The sequence below is a fragment of the Linepithema humile genome, chromosome 5, assembly GCF_040581485.1.
Source record: "Linepithema humile isolate Giens D197 chromosome 5, Lhum_UNIL_v1.0, whole genome shotgun sequence".
Lineage (NCBI taxonomy): Eukaryota > Metazoa > Arthropoda > Insecta > Hymenoptera > Formicidae > Linepithema > Linepithema humile.
In genome coordinates this window covers 10,174,210-10,194,036 of record NC_090132.1, presented here as the reverse complement: position 1 = coordinate 10,194,036, position 19,827 = coordinate 10,174,210, and the positions used below count along the sequence as shown (strand labels likewise).

The 19,827-nt window shown below is 38.1% G+C and overlaps 2 protein-coding genes across 6 annotated transcripts in view; one reads left to right on the top strand and one right to left on the bottom strand.

Annotated features, from left to right (window-relative positions):
• LOC105673042 (uncharacterized) overlaps window positions 1-13,045 on the bottom strand; it is a 143,909-nt gene extending 130,864 nt beyond the window's left edge. The window contains exon 1 of the mRNA XM_067354772.1: window positions 11,526-13,045. The gene's annotated coding sequence lies outside the window, so the exon portion shown is untranslated. The remainder of the gene's footprint in view (window positions 1-11,525) is intronic.
• Window positions 678-19,827, top strand: part of LOC105673019 (insulin receptor-like) — a 71,839-nt gene continuing 52,689 nt past the window's right edge. The window contains exons 1-2 of one of the 5 annotated variants that reach the window (XM_012368344.2): window positions 678-1,021; window positions 18,403-18,543. The gene's annotated coding sequence lies outside the window, so the exon portion shown is untranslated. Of the gene's footprint in view, window positions 1,022-1,044; window positions 2,399-13,060; window positions 15,038-18,402; window positions 18,544-19,827 lie in introns of those variants that run through there. The other 4 variants (XM_012368345.2, XM_012368347.2, XM_012368348.2 and 1 more) reach the window with 4 other exon arrangements.

Here is a 19,827-nt window from a genome sequence, read left to right as displayed (position 1 = left end):
CAGTGGCGTAATGGAAATTGCTATCTAACATCATTAATGATAAACGAATCGATCATGGATAGAGATTCAAGGACCGTGATCAGAAAATATCAGATAATCAAAAAATTATTCAATCGGAATTGTCGATTTAATCAGAATTGTTTTTAGAATATTGATTTTTAAAGAATCTAATCTTTCAGATAGCAAATTTGACATTATAAAATGTATTAAAGATCGTGGTACAAACAAGAATAGAATAATTGTTCGTATAAAAATAAATTGAAAATGTAAAGTTCTTTTTATACAAAACTTTATTTTTGAGATAATCGATTCTAAAAGTTGGAAAATTAATATCTTTCTACTTTGCTAAACTTAAATGGTCTTCAACAATCTTGTGTCACATAATTCAACCGTTAAAAAATTTGGAGCATTATAATTTTTAGATAAAACCGTATAGACACAATTGTTTTTTATTTATCTAGCCACTATGAAATATAATTAATAATTTTTGTTCAGACAAACAATATATTTAAAAATACATTTGCCAAATAATATTTGGAGCAACAATATCTGTTTTTTTTTTCTAAATTTTTTCCGTCAAGTTGAAAATCTATTAAATCGACGATCGTTAAACGTCACTGGAGGTGATTCTCCGTAGAAGCTGTACGCTGGCGCTCGGATCGCGTTCTCGCACGCACTACGATGCTCTCACAGAACCGCTGCGTTCGCGGCCGCGTTCGGACGTTGGTGTGTATAATCGCGATTCGATCAGTAGCAGCTGACTCGTTGGTCGGTGTATACGTTATATCGTGCTGCTTACTCGGTAGAAGCGAGTCGTGCGCGCGCGCCGTGTTCGAGGGCAGAGAATTTACTCGCGTACAAACAGGAGTCAGTGTGTATGTTATGTGTGTATATGTTCTCGGAAGAAGCAGAGACAAGTGATATGCCGATCGTAGCCTCCGCCCTCGCCGTCGCGAACTATTGCTACACGATCATCGGTACGCATGATTCACGTGCGCACGCTGCAACGGATACTTATGAGGTGAGCGATCCCGTTGCGAAGGGTATGCTTGTCCACGTGATATTGCGCGTTTCTTCGCGAGTCGCGTGACTTGCACGGTACATCTTGCGTTAAAACAAAAGCCGAACGGATGAGCGAGTGAGTAAGTGAGCGGATGAAGAAACGAGCGAGTGAATGAATGCTACGCTAGGCAAACACTCGCGCGTCTCGTTGCAGCAGCGTCGGAATGTAGCCGTCGGAATGAGATTCCCGATGATGCTGATTAGACAACGGACGAAGGGACGGGCGAGTGAAAAGACCAGAGGAGAGAAATGGCGAAATATATAAATATGTACGAGAGGCAGAAGTATTTATGTACGCGCATTAGCGCGTCAGTGAGAGAGGGATGAGACAGGAAGAGCGGGAGGGGAAAGCGGAGCGAATGAGGTAGAAGAAGAACGTGAGGAAACGTCGTCGGTGCGCGTTTCGAGACGCGTTCGAGACTCGTGTGAACGCACGTGGGCACCGAGCACCGGAAGAGCGACGGGAGCATGTGCGTCTTCGCTCCGCGAAAACGGGGGCAAACCGGAACACTCGTGCAACATAACATACGAGCGGTGGATCGATCGCGCGTTGTATCGCGCGACGCGCCGCAACCGACGGAGAAAGGAGCAGCGTTCGCCCCTTAAACGCGGACGAACTTACGACGTGTCGCGTCGCATCTCGTATCCCGCCGCAGTTTATTCATATTGTATTGTACGTGTCGCGTGGCATGGCGTGGCGATGCACGAGAGGACGCCCGCCATCGGGTAGAACGCGGCATTTACAACGCGTTTCTACCCTCTGGTTGGCTTCGGGCGCGTGACGTAATCCATTCAAGCGCTTACTACGCAATACAAGACACGGCCGTTTCTCTCTGTCTCTTTCTCGCTCTCGCTCTCACTCTCCTCCCCCTTCTCCCGGCTGTCTGCCGCCCTCTTTCTCTCTCTTTTTCTCGTTTGCTCGCTTGCTTGCTCGCTCGCTCGCGCTCCATCGCGCCCGCTCAATGCCTGCCGACCTCTCAGCTCCCCACCAACCCCTTTTACCGCCGCGTCGCGTCGCGTCGCGGCGCGCCCTCCTTCCTCTGTTTTGATCGTTCGCCGCCGGCGCAGGGTGCTCGCGCGATTGGGCGAGAAGACCGATCGACGGAAAAAGCGCGAGAGTGACGCGAGGCCCGATTCACGTGGGACGCCGTTGGTTTTCGCCGCTCACCGAGGCCCATCATTCTCTCCGTATATATGCGCGACGTCCCTCGACGGCCGTCTGTAATTCAGAGTGTTTCACGAGTGTGTCCCGACGTGAAGTTAACGTGTCACGCAAACGCCTAGCGAGAATCCGACACCTACGTTCGCCGCTAAATGCGCCGTAAGGAGTCTAAAGGTTGGTGCTCTCACCGCGTATCTACCGCCAACTGTGTGTGACTGTCTGACTGACTTTACTCCACTTTGTTTACCTTACCTTACTCGCTGCACTTACAACTATGTTGATTTATTGTAACGTGAGAATTATGTCAATGTCAACGTAAGCCAAAGAAAGAGTGAGACAATCGCGCGCATTTACTAATAATTTTGCGGTGGGATTAAAAACCGAAGCGTCTCGTGTGCGAGATCCGCCCTCTCCTGTCTCCATCTCTTTTCCTCTCCCCTCTTCCTCCCTTTGCTCCATATTGCGCTTTCTTTCTCCCCGTTACAGCCAATTCCTTAAACCACCATCCAAAGATGGTGTAGGAGTGTGTACGACGATAGGATGATCGAAGGTGCCTGGCTCCCATGAGATGTGCGACGCAATTAAGTTTGTGTACGCGGATGACGCGTCGCGTCCCGACGCCCTTCATGCGGGAAACGTGGGGATGTGCTCGCAGCGTGTTTACAAACACGACTTTTGACCGATAAGATCGATTCGTAAAGAGATCGCAGTCTCAATGTGAATTAGGTGTCGGCAAAATGGATTTTTATTAGACGAGTCTTTTCCCAATAAACGACACACGCTATCGATACGCATCGCGACAATTCCTAATAAGGAGAGTACGTAACGATCATCACTGACTCATGACTAGCGTTCGATAGGCGTTGTTTCTTATCGAGTCCTAAGTGAGTGAGAGTTGTTTGAGTGTGACACGTGTGAAGCCGCGTTATTGCGCAGCATTCCGTAGTTTTCTGCTACAAATAGCCGCGGGCATCTAGGCGTGACGTGTCCCCTTCCCCAAAAATTCGTCTAGTAAACATTTAAGGCATATCCGATGCCCACCTCGCGTCTTATCACACACTTATCCGATCGCGGCGTTATAGTTGCTATTAAATGTAACGTCATTGCGCAGGAAAAGTAATTGACGTCGTTATACACTTTATAGTATAAGCACACTGTATAATATAAATGAGAGATACGTATCATAAATAATATCGTAAAAGAGAAGTCGAGTAATGGTAAGTGGAATATTACGCGTTCTACGAAGGATCAATCGACGGGAAGGCATGGTGCGATGCTTTTGCGCGGTATCGCGTAAGATTGCCGTACCTCTACCCCACATAGCCTCGCGTTGACTTAACGACGCACTTGGTCATAAATCTGTATATGAGCGGCAGGGGAATATGTGTAAGTCGGAAAAATTATTTTCACAAAAGAAACAAAGCGCGAGTGCAAAGATAAATTGCGATTAGAGATGGAGATCTGTATAATTGTTCGAATTTGTAAAATAACGCTTCGGGTTAATCGCCAATTCACTTTATTGTCATCTTCATTGTCATCTTTCGTTAATCTGTTATTCAAAAGACTTCGGGATCTTTCCAGCATGATTGATCGCGAGCGACAACACCTTATCTCCAAACTAGATAAGTGGTCGTGAAATAACAGCGATCGTAAACATTCAATCATTACAATAGAGATGAAAGAAAGAAAAGCATGAGAGAAGGAAAAGTGGAAGAGAATCCGATTAAGAGCAAACTGGATTCATTGCATTATGTTTTTAAATAATTGTGCTTGGAAGTTTCTCAGTTGGATTTACTTCCCTCTGCTTCCCAGATACAGTAAAATGGCCTGCCACCTGCGGCTGGCCATATTATGAATAGACAATAGCGAGCTTAAACTTGCCGTGGCTTTAAACTATGATGTGAATGAAGTGCCTTCACCTCCACTCAATAATGATAAATATTAAAAAGTTTTTTTCCCACAATGACGACTCTAAACCTGAATTCTTTATTTAATCTGTACATAAATTTGACTGTGCTAAAACAAAAGCAGGCGTATTTTTCTCACGCGTGTTAATGTCATTGGCAATTTCTAGTGTCTATTGTAAAATGTGCATGATGCAAATCATAGCTCTAGGTATTATCTGGATAGAGATATTCGAAACTTCAAACGTTAGATGAGAAATCTGAGTAATGTAAATAGAATCGCGACCACGAATCTTCCATCGACTGTACATCGCGATTTTTATTTCATACTTTAACATCATCTTGGTAACGGACGGTTTACAACCGTACTATAATTTAACAGTTCCTGACTTCTGTGTGCTTATATGAAGATCGCGTTTTATTGCTCATATATCACCAGAATCAGAGAGTCGCATTTAACGACGACATTTTTCGGTATTGAATGACAATCCTATGATTAATCCCTTTTTTTAAAATAAAATTTCTGCTTTTTCTCTCTGTATTTACCATGACGATGTAAAGCAAAACTTTGAAACATGTGCTGAAGTGGCACATTTTTAAATGCTTTTAGCGGCATGCTGCTTGCAACAGTATTGATTGGGACGGGACGCAGAACGTCCCGTTCAAAAATCAGAATTGTCCTGAAAGTATTCGGGATGCATTGTCACTGCGTATTTAGCGTTAAATTCGCGATGAAAAAACGCGGATATTCGCCGTCGATCGTCAGCCCGCGTTTTTCTCGCCTCTTTTCACTCGTATTGCGCTTTAATAATCGCAAGATTTGTAAAACTGCATATAATGTATAACATAATGGCTTGTGTACCTTTTAACGCATAACTTTACATATTTCACATTATTATACGATTTTGCGCTTTCCTTGATAACAAGTCGATTATGTGTAGCATTACGAATGGGTTAAGGATCGAATAGGTTAAAGATCGAAAGAAATCAGTTAGCATAATGCTAATATCTATATTATTATTTGGTATTACAAGTGCTGCAAATAATGAATATAAAACGCGTCTATCTAGCTTCTTTAGTTGTTGTTTGAGAAAAAAAATCAAAATTTTTCTTTACATTATTTTTAGAACTTCTTTCGAAGTTATAAATAAATTATGCTACTTATTTTACAGATGCAACACGAAATTTTGAGAAAAAAATCTTTACTAATGTGATTCGAGTGAAATTTTCGAGATTGCACTTACGCAACCATCAAAATAAATAACTCATGTAATTTAGAATGATAAGTAGCTGTATATATTCTTCGCGCAGCGTGATCTGATAAGTATAGAGTAAATTAACGACCTCAGTAAGCCATTATCTCGACAGTGGCATGCGCGATAAAAACATTGTATATAGTATGCAGAGTGATTTACAACTCGGGAAGATACAAGACGGACAATGCACGTTTTGCACTGAATGAAACTGTCCGCTTCTAATCCCTGCGTTATGCAACGCGGAATTATGTGGCGTTCGCATTCGTAAGCCCACAAATATGATTCCGCAGCTTAAGTCGTGCGAAACAAGAGATATATATTCTATTAGTAACTCTTGAGATTCGACAAGCTCTGGGTGGATTCAATACACGCTCCTTAATTACACATTGCATGACGCGCTCGAATCGATCGCATCAAATCAATATATACCTATTAACAAGTTTCGAGGCTAAGTGCATGCGTTTACCGTCAAAGGTACGGTCTCTGAATATACACGGCTTTAAGACCGAGGCATTGATATTGTTAAACTCTGACAATGCTGTTGTCAACTAACAACGCGATGTTAATAGCATGCTTATAAGTTGCTTCTATTGCTATTCACATTCTTGCTTTCTTTCGTCGCTTCAACACCTATTTATTCATATGAATAACTGTAACGATGGACAGATGCATTAAGAGACTAGTTTTTTTTGTCGTTATTCGAAAGTCATTTTTGTTCTGAAGGTGCACTCAGCGTATAATAATGTCATTAATATGGGATCGTGAATATATATTTCGAAAGTTCTACGATTTTTCAGCACGCATGTTTATGTTTAAATTTTTGTTTGGTGTCACAAAGGCATTTTCGGTGACACTTCCATTGATCAGTCGACATGTTTAGCTATAAAAGTGTATAACATTTTTCATTCCAAATCATACTATTTAGAAAAACGAAATCGTTTTATAGCAAAGTGATATTAATTGTTCTCGCAATATTAAATCTTTTTTGTTTAAAAAAATGCTCTAAAAACACTTGCAAAGCGTTCAATACATAAAAAAAAACTGTTTTAAATTTTAATTGAAGCGAATAAAAAGAACTGTGTAACAATGTTTAAGAAACAGTATAATATTTGAATGACCAGAGTTCATTTAAAGAGAAGAAATATCAAACGAGCGATACGCAAAATACTTCTATCGTTCAAAGGTTAGCATTTCCATTCCCGCCGCCCTTCGTGCACCGCCCACCCCGTCGTCTTCCGCCATTTACGCACTCCTCGCGTTCGACTCCGCGCCCGTAAGTGTACAAAAAGAGACAAACGAGTGCGGAGAGCAAAGGCTGCGAAGAGGCAGACGCCGCTGCCGCTTCGCTCCAGTAATAGTCGTCTTGGCGTGTTGCGACGACGACACACACCAAAAACACGGAAATATTTTTACGGCGTAGTGCGACGCGTCGGAACTTTTGTTCCTGCTACGCTTCTCTCATCGTCATCGCTCTCACTCTCTCATTCTCTCTCTCTCTCTCTGTCACCCGTCCGTCAGTCTGCCCCTACCGCAGGTTTTGCGACCGCTCCTCGCCCCGCCAGAATCGCGTCTTCCCCACCCAACGATATGCCCTCCCTTCATTCCATCATATCTCGCGTGCGAGTAGCAGCATGAATCGGCGGACGCACGGCCGTGTTTTCAAGCGAGTACGTGAGGGACTCGACCGCGTTCGTATCTGTAATCTACGAGAAAGAGTCATTGTCTCTTCTGCTGCTGGAGCGTCGCGGCGCGTCGCGTTGCAACCGTTGGCGCCGCCGCCGTCGCCGCGCTCCCGTATTGCACGTGCCTGCCGTTACCGCGCCGGTGCTCTTCCCGAACGACTAATCGACGAAAGGCGCGTGCTCGTGGCGTCTGCTCGTAGTACCGATTTTCCGGAGGCGTCCGCCGGTTCGCACCAGCGTTTTTCGGCGTCGCCGTCTGCTCCTCCCGCAAGGACGCCGCTGAATGACGGCGACGGCAACGGCCTTCCTATTGATAATAGTGAACGTTCGCGCGAATCAAACCACGTGCGATACGGCCCTGAAGGTGTGTTGCCCCGTGTTGTTTTCGTGTTTACCACGGAGAACCGCATCGCGCCTACGATAGCGTCGGGTGTTATTATATACACATGAAACGGATCTCGTTCCTCTCGTTCGGCTTTCAATGCGGGAAGACGAAGTGAGTAGAAAGGCACTTCTGATAATTTCGTTATGATGTTATATCTTTTCGCAGTATCGTATCAAGATATCGGTCGAAATTAATCCATTATTTACTGTATTAGTGTAGTACTGTTTTACTGTATTATAAAATGCGTAGCGAAACCTAATGCGGATCATAGCTCACGGTTGTGTTCTATTTATAGCGACTACTTTCGTAAAAATATGGCACGAGATACGAAACCACGATTCTTATTCGCAAGTAGATCTTGCATGATATATCATAATTTAAAAATCATGTAGTAAACACATTATATATAATGCTCGTTAACGTGATTTATCGGTGTATTTTTCTTCGGATCAGATATTCGTAGATGTAATATACAGGATATCCGACCTTTATCGCGTTCAGAATCTTGATGAATTCTTTTAGAAATTCATAATTTCCTTGACGATGTATACATCCTGGTTTATAAAATCGATCAATTTACATTGTATTGAAATTTCATTAAATTTTCTACTTATTGTCTCTTTTCTCTTATTTGAGCAATTTATTTCTAAACACTCGCTCACTCTTTTCTAACATGTGCAACAGCGAAACATGGAGATAAGAAAAAAAATTTACGCAGTTGTGATCAGTTGTACAGCATTAGTTAGATCTACGTGAAAAAAGTCCATTTAAGCGTCACGTAAAGAATGTACAAAGATATGACTTAAACATTATGTAGAAATGGTACATATAACAGAAGAGAAACGAAGACCTAACACGCAAATCTAATTACCATTATAATTAACACAAGACGGAAACATAGTGGAAAGAAAGAATAAAAAGAGAGAATTTTTTTATATATAGTTTTCTCTGATCGAAAGGATCATAGCGCATGAAATACGACTTTAATCGGTTGTTTACATAGCAAATCTGAGCTGTTAAGCTAGATGTCCACTCGAGCATTTTAGTATTGAGAATCGTCTTCAGAGAAAAAAATATCCGGAACTGTTTCTCTGTGATTTCGATGAACAGGGAACATGTTTTGATCTTTTTTTCTTTCCTTTCAAACAGCGAGCGTGCACATTCAGAAAGAGTACCTATATCTCTCATTTTCATTTACTTTACATATCTGACAACTAGAGAGGGAACGTTCCGTACCGTTTCCCGGTCAAATGTAATTTAAGGTAAAACTCGAAAATCCCACGAGAAAGTTAACTGCAATTATGCGTTTACCAGACACTTCTGCAATCGAGAGCGCTTTTCAGAGAGCAAATCCCATGAGTGTACGCCTAGTTAAATATTCTGCGCGAATGAAATCATTATTAAATCGACTCCTACAGATTGCGTTCTTTTGCTATCGTATATGAATCAGTTTGTACGCGCAGACATTTTTAATTAATAAACATTAAGCGACGAAAAGCGCAATTTACGTTTTTCTACGCTGTCTGTGCGCGGAAGATTAATGATCCTTCATTAGCATGTAAAATGCAAATCGCAACTTTACTGTTTAACCAAATAAGTGGTTTTTCTTCTTCTATAGTCGGCAAAATACTTATTTTTACAATAACAGCTTATCGTTAGAACTGATTAATACTATGATAAATGACTCATTTAATATTTTTCACGTTCTGACGACTTTTTCATCGATATTGGGTTTGAAATAACTAGTTTTATAAATATGCGTAAGTTTTTAAATTTAAAACTTTAAAGCGAAATAAATAAGATGAATGTATAAATAATTCTTTCCGTCAATATTTTTGTGCAATCATAAAGTCTTCATGCAAATATTGTTAAATGCGATATGCTTTAATTTGCTAATAATTATATAAGTAATCGACAAAATTTTTTTATAACTTACAGAAGGACTTGGTACATTTAATGTATACACGATTTACACGCTATTTTTGTATTTTACATTGGCAATTATTCAAACAAGGAGAAATAGCATCCAAGCGTGTAAATAAAAAAATCAAATAATATTTTTGTGGTATTTCTTGCACAAACAGAAATTGAATAGTTCTCTCATTCGTTATTTTCACGCTTGTAGCGTGGTTATACACGTGGTACACGTATCGTGCAAAAAATATCGCGGAAAATTTTCCGAAAACTCTTTCGGAAGTTTATATAGCAGTTCGAAAATAAAAATATCACGTCCCGAAAATTGTCACTGTAAACTCACTAACCGGTTCCCATCATAAATGAGGCCACGTGAAACACGGAATTTTAGTTGTGGTTGTGGCGTCTTTAACACTGCTCCATTAATAGAACTTCTAACTTGAGTCAGCGAAATGTTTTTTGTCATAAACATATAGAAACCCAGTGAAACGAATATTCGTTCAATATATAACAAGACTTTTTATTTCAATTATTTTTTCAAGTAGGAATTTCTTAAATTCCGAAAAATGCAGAAATTTCAACATTTGATTATCATAAAAAACTTCCACACACATAAAAATCCACAAAATTTGAAATATTTTAAATTTAGCAACAAATGCATCTAGCATTTTTAGAATGAAATATAAATATGATGTGTCAGTATTGATGATAATATCACTAGAACCATATGTATATTCAAAGATGATATTATTAACATAATATAGAAATGGATGGTTGCAAGTTGGAATTGTGGTGACACGTGATATTCAAAGTTATAACAAGAATCTGTAACGCGAATAAACTTCCATCTCTGACTCGAAATTATATGATGTGTATATCATTGATATACATATATGTTAAATGTGAATAAGATCAATATTCGTATTCTATTAATTTAACAATTACTAAATGTTTGTAGAAAATAGTTTTGCTTTCATTACTTTTCAACGAATCAAATTAAATGCAAAGCTTTTCGTTAAACAAATTTTGCCACAATATTTATCTTACATGTGATTAGAACAAGTAACTTATATTGGTGCAAAAATTGCATTTTATAATTTTGTATCAACTTCCATTTTTACATCACGGCCTAGTTAGCTCATTCGATTTATAATATTTTACGAGAAGATAAATTTTTTAAGATGGGTGCAGTCGGGCGAACCGACACGGAAATGGCTTTCGTCGCAAAGATAGGACTACTCTGACGCGAAGATTCCGTAACAATATTATACACGGCGAGGCGAATTTTCGAAGATGCTTATGTTGGCACGAAATATTGTCGCGGTAGCTCTTGAGCACTCAGGACAGGACGGCAGCAATACAAATATCCGTAGCGACGGTGTAAGTACTTTCGAGCGAAGCGAATCCACAAAGTTTGAGTTTGCTCGCGCACGAGACATCGCGACGTCGGAAGTGTCTCTTGTCGCAAACTAGAATTCTAACGATACGGATATTCGCCTACGTGTACGTGTACCGCGTTCAGCGTTGTTCCGACCGATTCTTGTTTTCATCTCATACGTGATACGAGAATTTCCATTTGCGAAATCAGCGGCATCGTCGAGTTATTTAATATAATACGAATGAAACGTTATAGCAGCACAAAAAATTTTGGGACATAGTATTACGTTTTCTCATTCCTTCTTCCTTTCTGCTCTTTTCAATATTCTATTGTAATTTCTATAGAAAGTTTTAAAAGTTACTGATAATATTTGATATCATTTTTAAATTATAAAAATATTTTTCCAACGACCGTTATTGACAATGAAAACTTTATGGTGATTTAAAAGTGATGTTGATTTTTGATTAGATTGCTAAACATAAATCGATTTTGTAAAATTTTTTTATGATACTTAGGAAAATTAAATTTATGCAACTAAAAATTTTCAATGTTTTTCACTTTTTAAAATGAGGAAACTTCATAATCTTATTTAATTCATTTAAATATAAGTCTTCTTTTCGAGCAAAATAATAAATTCAATGCATTACACAATGCAACGAGGCAGAATAATTTTTGTTTATGTAATTTATAAATATAGATTAAAAGTTAAGCTTCAATCATTATAATTATTGTCAATATATCATAAATAAACATTTAATCATATAATATAAAAATTTACCAACCGATGTCGCGTCGTTACAATCCGTTGACTCCCCCGTTGTGATTCGTTGACCTCACCGTTATAATTCTTTGACTTCACCGTAATCCGTTGACTCTGCGTTGCAATCCGTTGACTTTGCCGTTGCTCCGAACACACACTTGTAAGACGCCAATTATCACTTACACTACGACTAATCACTTCACACGGCACTCCCGAACAAACGCAACACACTTTCAACGCGAAATATATGACGACTCCGAACTTTTTGTTTCAAGTACGACGTAATTCTGTCTATTAACGAATTCGGTAACGTCCGAAGTAATATCACTTGCCTTTACTATCACGTCGACTGACAATACACACGACACTCCCGACATGAATTTATTACGATAAATAAATAATGATCATTGATCGTAACTTTGCGCAATACTTCGTTCGAGATACGTTTAATTTTTAAGACTGAAACAATTTTATATTACATTTAAAAATTCAGTCAAGACAACTGAAAGATTAAGGATTAGGTTAGGTTAGGTTAGGTTAGGTTACGCGCCGACTTGCTCCTCACAATGTTTGTTACACAACTCGACATTCGATACTCCCGTCATCACCAAGATACCATCTAAGATTGGTTTTCCGAATATCGAAAGACCGATAATCACGACGACTGCATGCTCTAATTAACACTGCACTGTCGACTGCAAACTTGCCAACTGCTCAGTGCGACTTCCGAGACGCGTATAAAATTTCAACGTCGTACCGATGCTCGATAATTCAATGTTCAATGTTCGACACAATGTTCGACGAGCTTGATTTTGCCGAAAAAATGTTGATCGTAACCGTACATGCTAATTAACGCTTCACGGTAACTATCTGTCGTTGAATTTAATATTCCCGACGTTTATTTACACGCAGAATTTACTTCGACAAAGAAAAACGCGGATGAAATAGGACGATGCTCTTCTGTGTCCGATACTTTCGTCATCATTCTATGAACTAATGAACATTAGATGCGCAACTGCGTTCTGGTGGTAAAATAGTTGAAAATTTGAAAACGGGACAACTTCGTACCGACGCTCAAAGATGATAGGAAAATGTCCGACGCGACGAACACGACCCGACTTGATTTTACAACTATCGAAAAACGGCTAATCGCAATTGTACCGGCTAAATTATCATTTCATAACAATTGCTTTTTGTTAGACTCGACACCCTTACCCTTTGTTGGATGTAGAATTCACTTTAAACGAGAAAAACATGTAAAAACGCAGGACGATGCTCACTTGCGTCCGATACCCCCACGGTTGTTCAATGAAGTGAACGATGCTAAATGTGTAACTGCACTTTGCGATGCGTGAACAAATAAGATTGCGATAATCGAATTATTAAAACCTTGAAAATTTACCTTAAATAGATAATAAATACATTATTCTAATAATTTAGAAAAAATGTAACTGGCGAATACCGAAAAATGTGATTAATTATAATTCCACGCATTGTGTTATATTAGCGGTACAAAATATATAATGAAGTACACAACCATAAAATGTATATGATTCATGCAAATAATATATAACGAATTTAATGTTTTTACATAGCATTCAAATGTCTTTTGAAATATTTTCTGACTACTGAAATGTTACTTCCGTCATGTATAATGTAAATGCTGCATATATTATTCTGTATTATACATTATTGCTATTGCATTATCGTTACACATTATTCTTCAATGTAGTCTGTATCCTAACAAAATATAACATCATGGTCGTAGACAGAATATGGTTTGCGATATTATAAAATGAAAATAGATTGTCCTCACAATTTTCATATTGTGATATTACAACCTTTGTGTAATAACCATAAATCACCCGACTGAAAATTCCCATGTATATAACATAAAAATGTACCTTGTGCACCGACCAATCGGATAACGCGATATGACGTCACGAAAGGACGTATACTTCAGAATATATCGTTGCGTTTTGCAGTGCGTCGTCGAAAACAGGAGTGTCGCGCGAGTATCGATATAAATATGTGTAATACAAATTAATTCCTTCATATTCGTAATATTATCTCCACAGCGACGCATTGTGTTGCCGTATACGCGTTGAATATTTGACCGGAGGACTTCGCGACGCGCCTTTCCTAGAAATCCCTACCACGCGATCACGGTGTGCGGCGCACAAGCGCTTTGTTTTGTTTACCTCACGATGCTTTCGAGTAAAACAAGGTAAAACGTTCGGCGTTCTCGAGCGGAAAACTTTTGTTCGTCGTACCGCGAGATACCGTGCCAGTATTGTAGTATTGCGGTATTATATATATCGCTTTACATAAAACGAGCGTGTAAAATTAACGTGTAATTTGATGTAAGTGAATAACATGAAATATTCGCGTCGTATTAGATATACGTATTAGATATGTTGCTTATCGCATTTTCAATTATCGTTGCGAAATTACCTTTTCTTACATAATTGTGATTATTCGATAGTTGTAAAGTCAATTGTGTTCGTTGCGTCGGACGAATTTCCCTATTATCTTTGAGCGTTGGTACGAAATTGCCCCATTTTCAAATTTTCAAACACTTTATCACCAGAATACAGTTGCCTATCTAATGGTCATTAGTTCATGAACGATGGCGAAAGTATCGGCCACGAGAAACCGTCGTCCTGTTTCACGCAAGTTTTTTTTTGTTCGAAGTAAGTTTTACGTAAATAAAGGTCGAGAATATTGAATTCAGCGAGACGGGCAGCCGCCGTGGAGTATTAAGTAGCGAGCACGGTTATGATTAGCATTCTTTCGGCATCCGCAAAATCAAGCTTGAACATTGAGCATTGAATCATCGAGCATCGGTATGAAGTTGCTTCCGCTTTTGAAATTTTTATACGCATCTCGGAAGTGTTGCACCGATCAATAGCCGGCAGTGTAGTGTTAATTAGAGCGTACAGGCGTCGTGATTATCGCTCGTTCGATATTCGCAAAATCAATCTTAGACATATCTTGTTAATGACGGGAGTGTCGAGTGTCGAGTGTCGAATTGTGCAATAAGAAATCGAAGGTCAGAAGTCAATGCGCAACATAACCTAACCTAACTTAACCTATCTCAACATGTCTTTGAACTTTCGAGTATGACCGTCTCCGTCTTTCAAGTTAAACGTATCTCATAAAACGAGAGTGTGGAGCGAAGTTGCGGACAATCACTGTTATTATTTATTTGAGATTTGTCTAATTGCGCGTCGAGATTGTCGAATGCATCGTCAATGATGAAAGCAAGTGATGACAATTAGTTCTGCCTATGATATTCACGTTTTGTATTTTTTACGATACTGTTTCATCAGATATTGTCACGATGTCAAATGTTTCTGTGGATAGCATTGTTTCGCGTTTGTAATGATTGATATTGTTGAATCGTTGTTTTTCGCATTGAAAGTGCATCGCGCCGTATGAATTGACCGGTTGTATCGTAAACGATAATTAGTGCCATATGTATGTCCGGAGCATTGACAGAGTCAATTGATTGCAACGACGAGACATTGGAAAGTGAGTAAATTTTATGTATTGTATTACGTTATCTACATGATTAATTATTCGTTTATTTATGATATTTTAATACCATTATATTGAAATATTAACTTTTGATAACGATTTTTGTGAAATAAATAATAAAATACAAAATACAAAAATTTATCAAATTAATTAAATTGCAAAATAATTAATAAGAAAGATTTTTCTATTTAATTAACAAATTTCAAAACCTAGTTTTATATTTATACATGTCGAGTAATTACAGGTATAGGAAATAAATGTGGAATAAAAATATGTTTATTTTCATTTCTCGGATGTCAAATGTTGTAAATTAACATTCATTTGTCTTCTAAATTCATCTTTCATTTTTCTAAATTAAATATTTTTTCTTGTGGCATTTATCTACTATTTTGATAAGTCTCACATTTTTTTATGTTAAATGTAGTGTTCTATAAATTTCTAAACTTTTTAAGTTTCTATGAAATTGTAACTTGTAAAATTATAAATATTTTGTGAAAAGTGCATGTGATATATAATACCCGATTATTTGAAGACTGTACTTGTGAGAGCGTTTAAACTCAAACTCTCGGTATTCAACATTTTATTACGTGTAACACGATCCAATGCAAACAGTCATAATGCACATGTGGATGTGTTGTGTTTACTGAGAATATCTAGGAAAGGTAAAGACATGCACGCGTGAGTTTATGATGTCGAGCCGTATTCATCCACTACTTTCCGGTAGTGTGTAGCGTTATGGTGCGGCACAGCATGGCACAGCGCGGCCACGCACGCACGCACGCACGCCGATCTCGGGCAACGGGAACGAGTCGCGCGCGGGGCCATGCGTACGTATGCGTGCCTTTGAAATAACTGGGATTCCATTGCAAAAGTGTGCGCACGACAACCTGTTCGGAGGTGGAACGAAGTAAACGAGCGGCGCGTGGTCGGTCGGCCGTTCGTTCCTCGTCATCGTGCTTTTATAATTTAGCCTTCACGTCGAAAAACGCGCTTTCCATTCTCACGATTGCGAATTTCGTGACGCGAAACTCATTTTTACTTCCGCGTCGAACAAGGAGATAAAATAAAACGTTAACAAAAGAACCGTAATATTCGAGATGAATGAAATCGGAACAGAAGAGATATTGAATTGTACGTATCTTAATTATTTAATCTCTTTTTATATGAAACTTATCAAGGTCAAGTGTGAATCAATAACACGGTAGATTAATTGTTTATCGGATTTTAGTTGTAGTATAATAACAAGTAAAGATACAATTTTTTATTTGTATAATAAGTTGAAGATATGTGAAATCTTTTATAGCGAAGAATTTGCTTATCTATCCGTATCAGGAATTTACTTATCAGATATCGATAGAAAATTATTAAGAAATAAATATAAAAATAACCGCACCTGTTTCAATGGAAGCATAAAAATGCTTGAGCATCGTATAGATAATTTTGAAAAGCAAATTTTGCTTTTAAATTTTTAATTCGATCAATACATACAATACGCTGGGCATTTTAATATTTTAATATTATTTTATCCCGATTCGGTTGCATGGTTAAAAGTCGCGATGTTGACATTAGTTAATATGTGGCTTTACGATATTTATTGTTGTAATTTTGATTTCATGATTAATATATTAATTATATATTAATTACATACGTTATTTGATGACTATTTTTCATAGTAGATATAATATGTAGCCACGGTATCGTCATGAAGCGTGGAGCGTTGTGCATTTCTAAGGAAGTTAATTAACGTAATTCTAGGCTTTATTACCTATTGTGAGTATTCATAATTACGTGGGTCCCATAATATCATTTACATTATATAAAATCCGATTTAGTTTAGGTAGGATTCATTCTATAATTACAGGTTGAGTTTCTCCGTGCACGAAAATTGCATTTGCATCGTGCAAAATTCGCTTTCGTTTGAATGGCATTTACTCTATAATTACCGGATAAGCTTTGCGCGTGAAAACTGTATTTGCATCGCATAAAATTTATATAACGATAACAGCATACGCATATTTGTAAACGTATTTCAACACGATATCCAATTTTCATATACCTCATAGATACTATCAATCATCTTCAATTAAATTCAATCGTGCTGAATGATTGAAGGTTGCAAGAATAAAAACAAATAGGAAATTAAAGATACGCGCTTTACATTCGGATTCTCGCATTCTTCGCATTCTCGCAAAATGTTAAATTAAACACGATTACATTTCCAATAAAGGCGATATGTGACTTTGAATAAATGTTTTTAACATCACGAATATGCACGACGTGTACGAACTTTCAAAATTTTTGAAAAATTCCAAAAATTTTCGTATTTTCTCCGTCACTTTTTCATACGATTTCACTTTTGCCTGGATTGATCTGATAAACACTATTCGTCCGTCATGAATTAATAATATAGACGGTTTTTTATGTGTATTTTTTTAAATTTATAAATATTTGCCGCAAACAAAATTCTAATACATCATGACACGACAAAATTTTAAATTTAGAACGCGAATGTTAAATTTCCCGATCAATTTAACTTGGAAACTTAAGCGACGTTGTCACGGAGATAAGATCTTTGACGTTTCTTTAAATACATGATAGCTGACCTACTTTCTGTCAAATACGCAAGAGACTTGAAAACAGCGTGATTCTATAAAGTAGATTCTATTCGATCATATATCGGACGGAGAAATCTTAAGATATCGAGTAGTGCGCCAATTTATTTCGTTAGTAATCTACTTGTCACTATTTGCTTTCGTTTCTCGTGCATGTAACGTTGTTTTGTACGTGAACAAATTGCAACATTCATTAATCACACATATGTGAATAGTTCATGGAAGGAAAAATTAGATTTTACTTAATTGAACCAGCGAAGCAGGATTCATCAAGATACTGATTACGACATAAACTTGTTCCGTAGTTTGCCGTCAAAAGGTTTTCTCACGCGTACTCACATGTATATACACACACACAGACACACACACACACACACACACACACACACACACACACACACACACAAAGATAGGCTCAGCGTATCATTGCTCATTGATAACTACTTTAGCGAAAGGATTGAATAACAACACGGACCTTCTCCCGCCGAAGTCTGGTCGACGCGTTTCGCAAGCGCTCGTTATTAAGTCATAACTCCGCGAGCTGCGTAAACAAATTTCGTTGATTCGTATTCTAGGAAGTCGCTCGAGCGCGGCGAACGTCAAACGACGTTCTAAAAACGCGCAACGAGCCCATAATGATGTCCATATATTTGCGTAAGACGTTACTATCCCCAGATATATCTGTTACATTACACGCCGATTGAACGGATTCTTGTACGCTCCTTTTTTCTTGCTTCATTTGCGCAGTGATTTCGGGACTATCGGCATGGCAAGTAATGTGGGACACGGCGGTAGCGGTGCTCTAGTGATTGTATTATCGACGTGCCACCGACGACATCGGCTAGTTTCACTTTTAGCCAAAGGAACGACGCTGTATCTACGGTCCACGTAAGTACTCACGAACATTTCCACACACCCTTTTGCGGTGAAACCCTTTCGAATCCAATGAGCCGTGTCGCCTCTTTGAAGACGAGTATCTTGATTATCTCCTTGCTTATTAGAGGAAATGAACAGAAAGTTTACATAGGGTGTTCGAAAGTCACCGTATTCCAGAAGAAAATTTCTAGTAGGTATGTGTAAAAAAAAGAATGACTTAATTATTGCAGTGCTGTTGTGTTAATATTTTTTTAAATTTATTATTATTTATATAATTTATTATTATATGTAAGGAAAAGTGAAAAAAGTGAAGGAATTTTTTTGATGGAAAAAGTTCTTTAAAATGACCTACTTGAAATGTGGGTCATTTTGACCTACATTTTGTCCCGTAAATGTTCTTTTACTTTTTGACGTATTCTCGTATTAATGTCTTGCTATTTTACTTACTTTCTTCTAAATCTAAATCTAAATTATCTAAAAGTTGCCTATGGCCAATTAATTGTAAGATGTTGAACAAAGAAATTAAGAAATTACATCAAGTTCTACGTTGAATTAAGAATTGCGTCGTTGCTACGTTGCTGTCGTTACTATGTTGAAGCTTGCTGGGCACGTCGTGAAACACCCTATATAAAGTCTCTTCTCTTTATGAGGTCGAAACTCGAGTTTTACACGAATCGAATACGTGCGACCGCGACTACACGAGACTTAACTCGCAGCCTTCTTTCACCGCGTGTAATACACTTCATGATGTGTCTTTAATGAATGCCCGTGGAATATTCGGAGCTGCTATTCGATTACCGGATCGCCGGTGGATCGCGTTTTGTATGCAAACATACCATCTACTATTTTTATGTGCGCTGTTTTAAAAGCAAACAATTTACTTTGCGAACGCCTGTACATAAAAAAATATTACAATTTCTGTTCTGTAAACCTCCTGTCACTTTGGTAAAAGAAAGTCTCTTTTGCTTTGACACAAAATATGTGCGGCGTTTTTTTTTTTTTTTTTTTTTATTTATTTATTTATTTATTTATTTTTTTAATTTTAAAATACATATTTGTTATTAATTTAATCTCTAGTGACTTTTTTATTACTTATAAATTGTCACGCAATGTTAAAGAGATAATTTTATAGGAATTAATGCTGTCAATATTCAAACTGTTAATTAGCTGTTGAATAAAGTTTGTAAAAGCTGCTAAAAGATTCCTAAGCTTTCAAAGTCATCTATATCGCAGTGATGACCAACTGATTGCCCGCGGGCAATTTGCGGTATCTCGGTTACCAAGTCTTAAAGTTCT